General features: G+C 44.8%; 1 protein-coding gene across 3 annotated transcripts in view; it reads left to right on the top strand.

Moving 5' to 3' along the window:
- LOC143327238 (nuclear receptor coactivator 3-like) overlaps positions 1-16,842 on the top strand; it is a 59,667-nt gene that overhangs the window by 23,515 nt on the left and 19,310 nt on the right. For all 3 annotated transcript variants that reach the window (XM_076741485.1, XM_076741483.1, XM_076741484.1), the window contains exon 2: positions 10,346-10,432. The gene's annotated coding sequence lies outside the window, so the exon portion shown is untranslated. The remainder of the gene's footprint in view (positions 1-10,345; positions 10,433-16,842) is intronic.

Raw genomic sequence — 16,842 nt, 5'->3', positions numbered from 1 at the left:
GAGGGGGGAGGAAGGGAGGTGTTTATGTCCCTCACTGTCACCGCGGAGAAGGAGAGCGCGAGAAAGGAGGCGAGGAGGAAAGTAGAGGTGGAGGAGAAGATGGTGTTCTCTCGCTAAGACCACACTGATGGGTTATTGTGAACCAATTATGTCCCATTCCCACTAAAGGAAGTCTCACAGCTTATTCACTCACACACTCTCTCACACACACACACACACACACACACACACACACACACACACACTCATCATCACACACAGACATCAGCAAAGGAAGTGCTCTTTCTCCTGGCAGCTCGAGCAGTGAAGAGCTTGAGTTTTATCTGCATGCAATTATTTTGTGAGAAAAACACCTTTATACTGACACACTGTTCTTTCACATGAACTCCACCCTCCTGTTTTATTGTTTTTCAACTCCACCGAGTTTGATTCGTTGACCTTTTTAGCAACTTTTCAATCTTATGGCACGGTAACAAACAAACACTGCACTTGATACTTTTGGTACAGGTTAATTCCTGGTTGTCACCATTTGTTTCATATATAGAGTGGTGGAAGAACATTTTCAAGAGTACTAATGTCCTTTACATTCAACATCTTAGCCAAGTAGTATTGTCAGGAATATCAAATCAAAAGCAAAAGTACTCATTCTGCAGAAAAAAATGTCCTCTTGAGTGTTTTATTATTTCATTATTGGATCACTATTACTGATTAATTAAGGTGTAAACACCATTTTATTGTTCTAGCCATCTGATGTGGAGCCAGTTGTAAGTCTTTCATATGTTGCTGCTTAGTCTAATCTATAACTATGTATCATTTAATTAGCATATTGTATATTTTCTTTGAATGTAAGTGCATCATCTGCAAAGTAACAAGTACGCATAACTGTTAAATTCATGCAGTGGAGTAAAAAGAACAATAGCTACTTGACACTTAGTGGAGTAGAAATATGAAGTAACATGAAATGGATAACTTAACACACTCAAGTACAAGTACCTCAAAATTGTAGTGCAGTACTTGAGTGAATGCACCACTGCGTACACAGTATATACGTGCTAAACCCAAAGAATACGATTCAACAGGATTGTACTTGATTATAGGGTTCATTTTCTCAATTATACAAGTTGTATATGCACAGTACAGCATGTATAAATTAGACAGTACATCATCAGTCAGCATTTCTGAGATGGAGAAGAGCAGAATTGATGGTTGAGAGTAATAAGTCACTCCCAATATCTTCTGTACTTTACCTTTATAGTAACTCTATGAATGAAGTGCAGCTGTACAGTAATCCCGTAGTTGCACCCTGTCATATTAAAACAAGGCTATTCACACCAGTGTCAAACTTCACTCTGCATTCAGCTGTATGCTTGGCTGCACATCAGACCTGTTGATATTACTCTGTACTGTAACATGCTCTTTGAAATACTCTCATCTAAAACAACAGGACAAGATGAGGAGATACTTCCAGCTCAGTTTATGTGAGTTTTAATGGATAAACCACTTGGATTATTTAAATGTTCAGCAGTTGGCTCCCAATCCCACAGAATGAAAAAGACGTCTTTATAGACCTGTCATTTGTCTGTTGTCTCAGTCAAACAGGAAGTATTTAATTGTAGCAGAAGCAGAGATGCCTATCTCTTCACCAGCAGCAGCCCCAGAAGCCCATAATGCAATGCAGCGTAAACCCACCGCTAATGCTGCTCACACTTTTTTATAAAAGCTCAGGCACACAAAGGCAGCTTTTTATTTATTTATTTATTTTTTTTCCCAACAAACACTTACTGCAGTACAAATGTGTACGATGAAATCAGTTGTTGCAGCAGTAAAAATAGTGGTGTTTTTATTGGTATTAGCAGCTTGCAGAGTGCTTTACATAAATATGCAAAAACATTAGAAACAAATAAGTGCAAATAGTGCAGTTTGTCAAGTTTCTCCAAAGAAGGCAACCTTTTCTTTAAGTGCCTCCGCAGACATGTTTTAAGACAAGTGTACAAGTAATGAATCAAAAGTACATCTAGTGTCTCTGCCTTACTGAAAAATATCTGCATGAAACCTTTATTTTCCTAAAGTTTAACCGCTGGACACCAAATGAGTTTGACTTCACTAAAGTCAAACACATTGTTCTCGGCGTGGAGGCTTAAAGTTTCCACATCACACTTCTGCAAGTTGAATGCTGGACTCAGATTTAAGGTGAGCACAGAGGAACTTCCAACTTCAGCATGTGGATCACAAAAAGAAAAGAAAGTGAGCGCACACATCGTTCTGCGCAGCGAAGGTCAAACAGCAAGCAAAGCACATCGTGTTGTGCCATTTATCTGCCGCTCATTTTTAGATTTTGAGTGAGGACGGAAACCCCTTCTCAGGTTTCTCCCTGGTTTCACGTATTTTGCATTCGCATGCTAAATTAGTAACTGCATTTACAGGAATTCACTTATCTGTTTTGCATAGACCTGTTTGTCGCCAGGGCAGAGAGTGGCCGTAAGAGGCGGGGTCAGAGGTGGGGGGGGGGCGTGTCTCATTGATTGACCTGCCTGCCTCCTCCTCAGCCTCGTTGTGCCTGTGCCGAAGCACAGAGGTCTCGTTTGCCCCTCATTTTTTATTCATTTCACAACCAGTAACTAAAAGCAGGTGACAACTGTTTTCCTGCCATCTCACAGCATTTCTTTCTCTGCCCCATGTGGCCTGTCGCTGGGTAATTTACTCTTTGTGATGACAAGTATGTTTTAAGTATTTACCAAAGCTCCAGTCATTCAGCGCTCTTGGATATGACAGCCTTCCCTCTCAGTTCATTGTTAATTAACTCGCAGAAATGATCCTTTATGTTCTTATAATGCACAGCTCCTGCATAATTGAAGGCTTCCAATGAGGCGTTTCATTTAACCCAGTTCTCCGCTTGGCTATGCATGTTAGACTGTGAGCTCGAGACGTGTTGCGCTCCGCACTTGTCCTTGATGCTGAGATGTCTTCACACACCTTGAATCACGCACACATTCGCTACATTAGTCCACGTGCGGCTGTTAATTTTCTTCCAGGTTCAGCTAAAGAAGGCAGATGAGGACATGTGGCGTTTATTGTCCTTATCTTATCGGGACTGTTTGTTGGCTTTGTCGTCACTTCACACACAGGAATGCGTCCGTTCCTTCGTATAATCCCGCTCTCCGCTCGGCACGTGGCCGGGTTCAAACGCAGTAGCAGGAGCTGTTATTGACAACATGCACTTTTATAGTTGTCAGGGCTGGACTGAGTGATCTCTGCCTTTTACTGAGCAGCTCACGTTCATGGAGAACATCCATGAAGGTAACAGACTCATGTTGTATGAAGACACAGACGTAACTGATGCCACTTATTTACAGCACATACAAACAGTGTCAACACAAACACTCTGAGCGAAAAGAGCATTCACCACTGCTGCATTTTAGTCATCAACTACTAATTTTCACACACAGCAATGATAAAATCTCATCAACAGAGTCTCAAATACAACCACTTAAGAGTTAACAAATGTAGGCGGGACCAACAGGGGGCCACAGGTGAAGTAGCAGAGTCCTCGATTGGCTCTGAGAGGCTGTTAACAAATGAGCTGCGATCTGATTGGAACTCTCAGCAGGCGTCTCCGAGCTGTCAGGCTGCAGTAACAGCATGGGAGTGTCTCTTTGACACTGCATCACGTAGAAAATGATTGTTCAAACACGTGTAGTTACATACCTGGATTAAAGATTAAAGTCACGCGTGACAACTAAGACTTGTCAGTAGCTGCTCACAGCGCCCCCCAGCTGTGAACATATGCTATTTAGCTCTAACATAAACTATGGTAATGTCAGTAGTTTTAATGGTATTTCGGCATAAATGGACGTATTGCACAGTTTTTATCTGATGACGGCGCTACATGGAAAGTGAGGGGGCCACCAAGTGATGACAGTTCATCCTGAGGGGAACATGAATGTCAGTACTAGACGTCAGGGCCATCCATCCAGTAGTTGATCATCAACGTCTGTAGGATTCATCCTCTGGAGATAATGCTCGTCATGGCTGCCCATCCAGCGATTGTCGAGGGATTCCAGTCAGTGGTGGACAGACAGACAGACTGATAGACGTCGCCGTCCTTGGAGCGTTGCTGCCAGCGTGGCCGAAAACAAAACTTAATAACTTCACGTCTTATTCACAAGCCTTCTCAGTCCTCTGTTACATTCTGCCAGTGTAAACAAATGTAATTATTAAGCACAGGCGCTCTGTATGCTGTGTCTGTTATCCATATGTTTGCCCCATATTGGATCAGAAAATAGGGATAAATGAGCTTTATAGACTCATGAGGTCAGGTAGCTGAAGGTTTGTCTTTTTAATTGTGACTGACTGTTCATCAGGAGAATTAAGAATACGAACAGAGGTAGAGCGATGTCGAGGAGCGGCGGTGCGTGTGTGCAGTGATCCTTCATTTTTTGATCTTCAAACGTGGTCTTACAGTATTTGATACTCTGTGGATTCTTAGAGAAGAAAATTGCCAGTTTTATTGCATTGAGTGTCAGCCTGTACTCAAAACAGATGTTGCACCGTAAAGTCATTTTAAAGTGGCCTTGAGCTATTATTACAAAAACCTGATGCAATAATTTTTCTTTCATTTCTTTTTATGGTCGCTGCTTCTTCTTCTTCTTTTGTTTTTTTTTTTTTTTTTTTTTCCACTGTTTGCCTTCTCGGGGAGTTTAAGCGTGCGACGGCACGTTCGTTGTTGTGGACTTTACACCGGCACGGTGCAGCGTGCTGTGAGTTTGGTTTCCTCTACCTTCTTGGAAAGGATGACTCATGCAAACGCCTGTTTCCTTTTTTGAATATGTAAATGCATGTTTGATGGCAGCCTACAGCAGACACACCCTGGATGGCTGGATGAGTTTTAGTTTTAGACCTGCCTGGCCTATTTCTGCCCTGAGCCAGACTCTCTCCCTCTGCTTTTCTTCATCCTCCACCCCCTCTCATCCCTCTCTGAAGTGTGAAGTTTGAAGCAGCAGGCTGTGTGCTATGATAGCAGTAATTGGTCTAAAGATGGAAAGTTCACTCTCACTTTGTCGCTGAACTAAGAAGCAATTTGTTTTCAATGAGTGTTTTTTTTTTTTTTTTTTTTAGCGAGGCTAGTTAAGAACAATACGGCATCAAAGCACCATTTAACAGCAGAGAAAAGGGGGTTGGAACGATGGAGACAGTGGAGAGACTGGCACTTTTTGTCCGAGCTGAAAAGCAGGGCTGTGTCTTGTACGAGTTCATTGTAGGCTGAGTGGGGTAGCTGAGAATGGCTCCCCTCTTTGGTACCCCCTCGTCTGTGGAGGCGAGCTTTGGACTCGGGAGTTTTTTATTAGCCTCTGTGGTCTGATTTGTTTAAGGGGAGGCAAGGTGCCAAGATGTGGCTTGGCTCCTATTTTGCTCCAGTGTGAGTGCTGGATTTGTTGGAGGGGGGCTAGGCGAAGCAAAACTAAAGCAGAGTTACCCAGAGTACACACAAACACACTTAGACACAGTGTACTTCTATGCATTCTTCAGCGTGCCGCTGTGCACGCTGGCCGGCACACACAACTTCCCTCATTCACAGTCATTACAGAAGACAGACGCATGGAGAGACGAACCCTGCCGTGAAAAACAGAGGAGCGGGTGAAGATTCGAGCTCACAAAGAAACAACTCATGGATGTGCCTGAATTTCAGTCCAGACGCCTGAAGATGTTTCTTAAAGGCGCACATCCTTTTGGCTGGGCATGGTGTGTTTAAGTAAACTCAAATGAAACTCCATTCAGCATGCACATGGTGGGTTTTCGGTAGCCGGGTCCAGTTTGGATCCGGTTCCCGTTTCGGCAAAATACCAACATTCACCAAGCTCAGACACCATTAAATCCCTTGTTGAACGTTTGACCTCTCTCTGCTTTTTATTAACAGATAACAATGAATAAAACGTTGAGAGCGTTCGCAGGCTTCAGGACTGATACCAGATCAGGCCGATGGATTTATTTGGATGATTCTAAAGTCTAATTAAAATATATATATGCAAACAAATAATCTCTTTAAATAAATTCTTTAAATTTTTTTGTTTTATTTTCAGAGTTGTGACAAACGAACTATGTAATGGAGGCGCTTCTTATTGGCCGACATATACGCTGAATATATTTGCAACAGGCTGACATCTGATCTGGTCTTTGCTGTTCCGGATGTAACGATCACAGATGGCAGACGATCAAACTGTAGCTAATTGATTGCTTCATTTTATAAGTAACTTGCTGACAGGCCAGAATGGATGTTTGCCATTTGTCTGGAGAACACGGTCTCTCCAGGCCGGGGCCAGGAAATACACACGTCCCTCTGTTACAGCATGAACAGTGTTTTTGTAGTTCATGATTAATAACTGAAGCTGATCAGTTTAAGAGTTTAATAGTTCTGAATCACCTCCAGAATAAGTCATGAAAATGATTCAGTTTCAGATCCATTTAATCAACATTTCACATCTCCTGCTGCTCATCTCATTTTCAGATTGCAGCCACAGGTTGTGAACGTTAATTAGGCCGCCGCTAAAAACTGCACAGTTTCTGTCTCCTCAGTCAACAAAAGGTGATTATACATCCAGAGTAAATCTTAGAGTTTTAGTTATTTATTACTTTAGTTAATTGCAAATGTTGCACGTTAAACCTAATCAGATTTGATAAGGGATTCAAAAGGATTTGGATTCTATAAGAGGATTTGATGTTGGGTTCAGATTCAATAAAATCTTAGTGAGCCCCAACTCGGGCCATTCAGGCCTCAGTGGTGGGTTTGCGACCAAAAGGAAGCGTCATGTTTGGTTTTGGTTGCCGTTGTGTGTGCAGGCTGGTGTAAAGCAGAGCTGGATAAAGGCTTGATGACCGCCTTCCAGTAAAGTTGGTCGACAACAATCTCAAGACTGCAGATTTTTCTCTTCGCTAATGCTTGTTGGGTTTTTTGAGGAACCTTGGAGTCGTAAAGCTAAAGGTCCTCACTGGTTTTCTTGATTCCTACCATCTGAAATCCAACCCGGGACCCAAGTAGTATGAGTCTTGGTCCAAGTCAGTCCCCTCGCTCATTTAAGGGGTCAGTCCATTGATGCAATAGCAGCAGAAACTGTGAATACTTTAGCTGCGACGCATCGCAGCTTTGTCCAGGATGGTGCTGCGTTCGCCAAACACACATTCCTGTTCAGGTCACTTTGTAACATGAACACCAGATTTCAACTGTTCACCTCGCGATCGCGTGACAGTCGCTTTCTAGAGTTCTCTTTAAACTCTGTCTTGTAGACTTGCGGTCTGCTGCGTCCGCATGCTAATAGGTCCAGGTAGGGTCCCGTTCTATTGTCGCAGGTGAGGGGTCTTTGTGTCAGTTCGTCTAAGACCTGAATGGATCCGAGCCGACTCGCTGTCAGCTCTGATCCCAGGTCTCTTTTGTATCGGGTCTTTCTTATTTTAAGGATTCATTTATGCGTGTTGGGTTTGGGTTGGCTTTCACGGGTCCAACATTTTAGAACCGTGGAGACCCCTGTCAGCGCCTCCTTTATCCGCTGCAGTGGACAGACAGAAACTGTGAGGCTGCTGAGAGCGAACGTGAGTCGGTTTACTGCCTCAGAATCTGGACTTTGTTACCAACAGGAAAGTGTCTCTCTCGCGGTGACATTCACACTGTTGTTCCACATGTGTCTCAGTTTTCTTCCTGGTTCAGCTGAAGGTGACGGATGAGGACATGTGCGTGGTTTTACCGTCTTTATCTTATCTTGGTTCCGTCCAACCTTACGCTCATCACGAACAAACAAGGCGAGTAAGCGTCCATTACTTCGTGCTCGACACGTGGCTGCTTTCAGTTTAAGTGACAGAAACACTTCACAACACAATACAGTAGCTCAAGGAAGGCGCAGTCATCATACAGCACGCGCAGCAGTGCTGGTGTTCAGCTTGAGGACCGCTGCTGTCAGAGGAGGACCGGTCAGTGTGGATCACAGTCAATGGATGCACGAGCCCAGAAGGAAGCTGGAGCGCACAGGTTTTACTTTAATTGTTGTTTCTTCAGTTCATGGGCTCGATTTGTAAATGAAACCAGGAAATGAGATTATCAGACCCGTTCATTCACACTGCGTATTTTAAGATATGTTTGCAAGTGTTTAATGCAGTGTTTCCAATATTCTGAGTGTTTGACGTGTACGTGTGATGATTTTTGAGGCTGCGCCACAATGTATGATTTTCATTCTGTTTGACCGATGTATGGCAGCTTTAACAGAGGTCTGACTGTCACCATTTTTGAGTGTGTTTCAATGCAGTTTATGGCAATTTAGGCACAAAGAGGCCCAGTAAACACGGATTCATCAGGTGTGATTCTGCAGTGTCGTCTAAGAGGAATAAATCTCAAAAGTCACAACAAACCGGCCGCTGATCATCTTCTCGTACGGCTTTGAAATGCAGGATCGTCGCTGAGATCATCAGCTCCTTTCCCCTGTCATTTATGATATAGTGAGCGGTTCAAGATCATGAAGTTAACGGCGTCTGTATGAGCATCCACAGTAAAATGTGAACTCTTTATTGCATCCTCTAACTGAAGAAGGAGATGCTGTCTCGTAAGATATTTATTGTGTCGCTCAACGCCACACACATTCACACAGTGAAAGGCTGAAGGTTTGTCAGACGAGGAGCGGCTGAAGAGCACAACAAGATAAACAGACACGTGTTGGGAGGAGGAGAGCGGACTGCGAAGCGACTCCGTAGACTCAACCTCTGCATCTTGAGCTCATTCACACTGCTTTTATATTCAAGGCTTTTCGCTGGTATGAGCAACACCACATGGCGTTAACTACCATTTTACTCACTCTGGGTTTCATGGCTGTGTCAAAGTGAGCACAAAGAGCAGTAATGATGGCGCTGAAGGTTGTTCGCGGCCAGGAGAACGACTTTTTTTTTTTTTTTTTTTTTTAAATAACTTCTGCACACACACACACAAAAAAACATGGAGTGAGTTACTCTTTGTCACAGCTGAGCTATAAATTCTTCCTGCTTAAGCAGTCGTTCGTTCGCTGGCTCTATTTTTCTCCCCTTTCAATTAATAGGAAACACATCGGTTGAAGGAGGGTCTTTGTTGCTGTGTGAGAGTCCATACATCACCTAAACTAGAGCACCCACCCACCCCCTTCTCCTCTGCCTCCATCCTGCTAACACACACACACACACACACACACACACACAGACAGCCCCCATCTGCTCCCAATCATGGGTGCAGCCAGCGGTCAGGTCGCTGGCGGTGAACGTGCATACACACACACACACACACACACACACACACATGTGTAAACATACACAACACAGGCACACTAGGCATGAGGTCAGCCGTACAAACACACACACACACTCGTGTGGGCGTGTCCTCAGCTCAGTTATTTGGTCGTGAACGTGCGCTCTGACGTGACGCTCTCACACCTCCTCCAAACAAAAACGAAAGTAAACCAGCATTCTTTCTCTCGCTATCACACACACACACACGCACACACACACTCGCACACACACACACAGAGGCGCAGTGACAGATGAACATGAGACATCCTGGCAGCGTGCTTCACTGATGACAGGGTGTCATGGAAACGCCCAGCGTTCTCCATGGTTACGCACTCTTTACCCCCACGGGATACTCTCTTATGATTGTTCAGACAGAACACTTGAGCTACTACAACCAAAACACACACACACACACACACACACACATTGTTTCTTATCTGGATCTAAATGGACACAAATTAGCCTATTATGTGCTTTTGGGATTAGAGCGGTGATTTAGCCTAATAGTCTGTTTTCGTCCTCTTGCTCCGAGCCCACAAAGCACAGGCGATATTTGCCAATAAACGTTTGACGTTTAAATCCAGCTGTCTGGATCTGGAGTGCACGTTTACTGGATAAAGCTTCCTTTTTTTTTCTACCCCTTACAGTTAGAGCGACTGGCTGAATTGTGGATCACATGCTGTCGTCACTTTCAGGTTTCGACCGTTTGGCTTCCTGTAAAACTTGTCTCAACATCCCTTTTCGTGCGTGTGTGTGTGTGTGTGTGTGGTTGCTCTGGCCGTGGGAGCGGTCTGTCTGTTGATGCAAATGTACAGGAGCCGCGGTGTGTTTGCTCCGTCCGCGTGCACCAGTAATGAAGACAAAAGCACATAGCTCGGCTCGGCTCCCTCGCAGTTCTTCTGCTCATTAAGCCGTTAATGCAGCTTCCTGCGCGTGTGTCTTCAGGCCGCTGATTAATAATGCCGCTTGTTATTCATTAATATCACCATAATGAACATGCACTGCTGAGGATGATTGTTCAACTTTTGTGTGTGTGTGTGTGTTTTTCCTCCAGACTCCATTGACCAGCCCACATAGGACCACACCCCCAGAGCGTGGGGAGGGGGGATCTGATCGTCCATCATCTCGGCACCGTCACAAGGTGGGCTAACATCCCATATGGTTGGCATGGTAACGGCCTGCTGGGTTTAGGTTGAGCGCTTTGCCAGAGACAGTTTCTTGTTGTTGCCACATTCTTGCAACATCCTCCTGACCTGAACGCTGAGACGTGGAGAACCGTGCGTGTTTTCTGAGGCGAATGTGTTATGGAGGTGTTTTGTGTTTGAGGTTGGGATTTTGGAAGGTGGAATAGTTTAGGAGGAGAGAGCGATGGCGGCGGGAACAAGAGGGAAACAAAGAGGGCTGAGTGGATGATTTTCAGGCAGATGAGAAAATGAAGAGGGGGAAGACAGCAGGGAGACTGGAGGAGAAATCAAATTATTCTTTGTGCTCTACCTGCCACAGAGTCTGAAAGAGAGCATTAATCTTTTACCTCTGTCTGCAGGTGACAACAGCACACACACACACACACACACACACGCACACACGAGCGTACCCAGACTTAACCAAGCCACACTCTCTGTTTCGTTCACGTGCAGCCTCGCACATGCTTCTGCAGACACGCTGCCGTTGCACAGATAGCAGGAGTGATTGTGTGCAGAGTGAGGTCAGTGTGAGCGGGGAGGAGGGAGAGTTCCAGGCAGAGGAGATGCTGGACATCAACGGGAAGGAAGCTGGATGAAGATGAGGAGGAGCAGGCGGCTAGCGGATTCTTCCTCAAAGAGTTGAAGTGAAGAAGAAGAAGTCCTGTTCCTTTTGGCCTCAGATAATGTTGGCTGACTGGCAGGTGGAGCATTCTGAGAGCTGGACGAGCGAGAAACTCTGTTTGAATCGCAGCGGCGTTAAAAAACATGTGCGTCTTCTGATAAAAAGTCAAACGTGCAAGTCTGGCTACGTTAAACATATGGAGAGTCTTTGCATTTTGCTAAGAAATATCCAAATTCATTTGAGGACGCCTTTTTCTGCAGCCTGAACCCGACGATAAGACGTCCATTCAGCAGCTTACATCATTTTTGCTTTTGGAATTTGGGTCAGTTTTGGATGCATTTGGAAACTGTGGTGTTGTGTTTTTGTCCCCGACTGCGACAGTGAATCATTTTGAATTTGCTTCTGATTCGTGGCTCTGACCGGCTTCTCCTCCAAAGCAGTGGCAGCTGAGGCTCATGGGTAACAGAGTATGCAGAACACAGGGCTGAAGCGTGTAGGTTCAAGGTTCAAGGTGCAAAGTGCTGTCAGTCTGTCCATATTCAGTACATACAGCAGAACTGCACTCTGTTCCTTCAGTGCCGTGGTGAACACAATGAGACTAAAAAACAAAGACAGTAAAGTGCAAGCAGCATGACGCTGAGCAACGTCCAATGAAAGAAAAGTGCCATCAGGATGTTCCTCATTTCAAATGTTCTAATAAAAATGTACATGAAAAATTAGGCTAATTTCTGCAAGACATGTAAATGGCAACAGGAATCAAACCATTAGCAGCATAATATTTGATTAATCAATTAGTCAGTAGCAATTCTGATAATTGATTAACTGTTGAAGTCATTTTTTAAGAATAAACACCATTAAATTCTCTGGTTCCGGCTTCAAAAATGTGAATAATTGCACATTTTTCTCTGTGACATAAAGTTGAGTATAAGTTGAAGTAATTCTGGTGGTCTTAACATGAACGTGCAGGCTATCAGTCTGTTAAACTGCTGTTGTATATTTGGCCCTCTTGTATTGGTATTTTCTCTTTGACTTGTGGAGAAGCAGCTGCAGTGTTGTTGTCGGAGACAATGACAGTAAAGCTCTCTTGAATCTTCAGCGTTGAGGACCACTGACAATATCACTGAAAGCAAGTGCTGAAATGGGAATTCACAGGAAAAAATACTCGTGAAATCTCTTCTGCTGGCTTCCACCAACTTAAGTCGGCTCGAGATGGGACGCCGATCAGATCAAACGTCGAACTGGGAACCAGCTCTGAAGCGGCGAAGACGGTCTGTTGGCGTCTGTGGCTCTTGTCGTGTCACTGGTGTGGGTTTACATGGCCGCACCAGCGCTGTGTGCTTCTGTTTTGTCAACAGAGATTATGAAAGAGCGTCTGGCAGGCAGGTAGGCAGGAGAGGCGACTGTCTGCGGGACTGTTTGTGTCGCCCAGCCTGAGCACGGTCTGCCCTGCCAACTCTGCCACCTTCCTCCTCCCGATCTACTCCACCCTTTTGTCACCGAACAAGCAGCGCCCTGCCCGCGCCGTGCTGCCTTCATGGTCTTAAATCCACTGTGACGGACCGAGCTGGTAGACCAGAGAGACGCAGGTGTTTTCTTTTTTTTTTTTTGAAAGATATTTCTGATTTATTTACAAAAAGTACCAAAAATACCTCTGACGGTAATTTTGCTCCATCATCACGCTCCCCATGGAAGACTGAATGGAAAGAGACACTTGTCAAACAAACACACAGGAAGTTTGATGGCAGCCAGCGCCACAGTTCATCCAGCGCTGCGTTTGAGAGCCGGTGAATGAGCGTCTGTGTCAACCTTGAAGCTCTGTCGTACACAACAAAACTAAAGTTCCAATTCAAGCCTGAATGAAGCTGTAGCATTGATTTTATCCACTCTGGAGGTTTTGCAGAGACAGGAATAAACCTGGCGGAGTACAGATTAAAGATAGGTCTGCTTCGTGTTTGTTCCTGCTAATTTTCCCCGTGAACCGTCGTCTGGCCTCAGTAACTCTTTCCGACGCGCTCGCTTGTTGCTTTGTTTTCTCCTCTGCTGTGACTCACTCTGTCGTGGGAAGGCTGTCGTCTCTCCGCTTTGTTTTCTCTCTGCCAAAACTTAATTTTGTGCCTTCTTTAGCTGCTGTTCATCCATTTAAAATCTGCTCCCCTGGAGTCCGTGAGTTTAACTCACCAGCGTTATTGAAGTGCTGCTCATCTTATTGCAAACATTTTTATTGCGTGCACACAAACAGCACACACATTTCTACAGTTTGACTGATGGAAGAGTGAAAAAATAGCATTCAGTGCATCTAAAGGATGTCTAGAATTGGGAATTGTGTGACTTTTATGTGAAGTTATGTTGGATAAACTCACAGCCGCCTGCAAAAACTTTCTCCCGAAAACTGAAAACAGAACTAAACCGTTGTTCAAATTTAGAGAGAAAACAAACGTTATCTGATTGATATTCATGAAAATGAATCGCTGATATTGAAAATAATCCACAGGCTCTGCAAACTTCTCAAAGGTTAATGTTAGAGACAGTGAAATCTCTTCGCAAACTTAATTTACTTTTGCTGTAATAAAACATTTTGAGATTATTCCCAAACAATAACTGAAAGAAAACAGAAATCCTAGAGGCTGAAATGTCGCATGCACTCAATGTCAGCGACACGATGACAGTTTGCTACGCATGCAGCCACAATGATAGCCTGAGCAGCAACTTTCATAATTAATTAATATTTCGACATGCAGCATATGAACAAACATGAATAAAACTTTTGGCAGATGTCACACAAGCATTAGACGTGCGTTTGTGTCCATTTTCACGTTTCCATCCGGAAAGCTCGATGGAAACGGATAGATTTAAAAAACGTTTTTACGTTGGCTTGAAGTGTTTTTAAAAGGAGTTAATGCACTCAGTGGGACATGGAAGCAGCTTTCTGATTAAGTTCTGACGTAGTGAACATTAACTCACATGACGGATCAGCTGTTTCTGCTGAAGACGAAGAAACAGAAGAAGTTACAGCTGTTGAAACATTCCTCATGACCTCAGTTCGTCTCTCTCACATTGTTTCTTCTTCTGCTGCTTTGAGGATTATTGACGTTGACACACAACTGGTTTTGTTCCTGGTTCACGAGGTCGTCTGCTTCTGTCCTTTTTTATTACATCCATGCATGACAGAGCGTTTACCAGAACCCTCTGTGGGTCGTCTGTTTGCACCAAACCTGTTGATGGAAAGGCCTAATTTGCATTTTCTCTCTTTGCTTTTTGCGCCATTTCAAAAGTTCATGAAGAACTCGCTTGACAAATCAACGGAAACATTGTTACTGTGGCTCAGTCCTGGTTTGTCTGAATTTAAGGAACATTTATGTGAGATGTCTGAACGAAAGCTGTCACTTTAACAGAAAATGTCTCAAAAGGGTTTTAGATACACATTAGTGTTTCTTGTATGTAAGAGGAAAACTTGGTCTGATTGTGGGACCAGCAGGAAGGTCAACAAGAAACATCCGGATTCATCCTCCGGGAGTCATGAATATTTATAGTAAATGTCATACAAAGCTGTGTTCGAGGCACCTTCTGAAGGAACAAAGTGTTGATTAAGGGGCTATTTTGACAGCTGGGATGTCAGAATCAGATCTCGTGTCTGCAGGACTATCCTGTTCCACGTGAACTTTACTGGGTTTGGATTGTATGATTTGTAGTTCATGAGGTTGAGCCGTTTCCTCTGGTTCGGCCATAAAACCATAAAGCCTGCGGTTCCCGGTGAGCGCGGCTCCCACTGGGCTCCAGGCTCCGGGGTCACTGGCAGGCTGCTGTCCTGTGGCAGAGCTTAGCAGTTCAGCTTCACCCCGGGTGATGCCACAGCTCTGGTGACCTGAGCGACCCTCCTTTCACACATGACCCGGAAAATATGTGGGTCAACTGTCAGCGTGAAGGTGGCGACCCCTTGAAATCGCTCAGGTCAAGATCAGGGTTGAGAAGCAGGTCAGACTGAGTGGGAAAGTTCGGAGCTGCTTACCTGCACGGGTGCGCTCACCTGTACTGTACATGTCAGCGGAAGACTCTGCCAGGACGGCTCAGTCTTCTGGGAGCTGCGCTTTTTCCTGCTCTTAGTCGTCTCGCGAGCAGCTGCTGCCGAGGAGCCGCTCTGATTAACAGCTCCACTCTATTGGCTCTGGCCCTGATTAATGTCTTTGAGTCATCTTCGACTGTATGATTTAGTCTGTAGACTTAAGTGAACATGCAGCTGATCAGAAGCGAACGCAGACGCTCCGGCCTGCAGAATATGTTTGCTTCTGTCTAACTCTGACTGATGTCTTCCTTTTCCAGTTAATTTCCACTCTGAGCTCTTTGCTATCGCTCTACACGTCCTTCCAACCAGGCAGAGTAAATCTAACTAACATGGAAGTAACGTCTATCTTCGTGTGTGTGTGTGTGTGTGTGTGTGTGTGTGTGTGTGTGTGTGTGTGTGTGTGTGTGTGTGTGTGTGTGTCTGTCGTTTGAGCTGATCGACTTCACGCTCAGCAGGTGTGTTACCAAAGATCCAAGGACGTGCATTGTCGAGTGTGAAGTGTTTGAATGAGCGGTTCTCTTGAGAAACATCGCTCTGCACGCACGCACACGCGCACACACACACACACACACACACACACACACACACACACACACACACGTTGTACCCAGACTCAGGTAGAAAGACGGTTAAGGCTAATCCTCTCTCTCAACGTGTTGACAACGAGGAGTCAACCAATTTCAGTTTTAATATTGATATTTTGATAACCCTGAATTCAGTGTTATTAAGCTAATGTTAGCTAGCTAGCCACCTTCAGTCAGTAATGTCGATCCTTTGTAACGCACAGGATCCAACTATAACTTGAACTGATGAATTCTATGAATACTAATGATTTGACAGTATAGATTTCATTCGTTCATCGTTGTGTCTGGGCGAAAAACTTTTGAACTAGATTTCAGTGGCATCCAAATGTCAAAAAGGAAAGATGCACGAGCTGCTGGATGCAGCCCCCTCACATGCCGATGCTGCGAACGTGTGGGGGCTGGGGGCTTCTGGAGCTGCTCGACCATCCGACTGTAATGGAGTGAAGTGCAGCTTGAACCCCTCTGTGACACCAGACACTGCTCGCTGTCACTTTCACTCAACACCCCGAGATAAGATTTTGGAGGTGTTGGTTAAACTTGTGTTAAACGTTTGTTCGGTTTCCAGCAGAATCCTTCTCGTCATTGCATCGATACCAAGAATAAAGATTTTTGTTATTTTCATGAATTCATTTGCTTCTTCTGCCAACATTTTGGTTAATTTTTCCACCCGAGCTGAAGCCTTTAAACTCGTGTTTCTGTGAATTTTTCCTAACGCTCTCATTCGGAGAAACTAGCTTACAGCCTACTTTTTGCTCCACGCTCGCTCTCCCACATTTACTGCATCTCACTCTTTCTCCCTTAAATTGCCATCTTCATGCCCATCTCTCCCTCTCGCTGCCCTCCATACTGCCATCACCTTCTCCCGTTTCCCTCTTTACGCGTCTCATTTTCCCACTGCCCCCTGCTGCTGTTTTGTACCCACCGCAGCCCCGCTGCCTCTCTGCCACCAGGCCCCACTGCCTGTGGCGTGTAATTGACTTTCTCCCTGCACTGGAAAAGCGGGCGGCCCGCGCCAGGCTGGAGGTGACCCATTTCCCTGGGGCATTCAGCAGCCTCCTAATCAACCATTCTCTGGGGCCGCCTCATTCACTCCGCAATTAG

This window comes from Chaetodon auriga, chromosome 10 (genome assembly GCF_051107435.1).
Source record: "Chaetodon auriga isolate fChaAug3 chromosome 10, fChaAug3.hap1, whole genome shotgun sequence".
Lineage (NCBI taxonomy): Eukaryota > Metazoa > Chordata > Actinopteri > Chaetodontiformes > Chaetodontidae > Chaetodon > Chaetodon auriga.
This window is presented reverse-complemented; position numbering and strand designations above follow the sequence as displayed.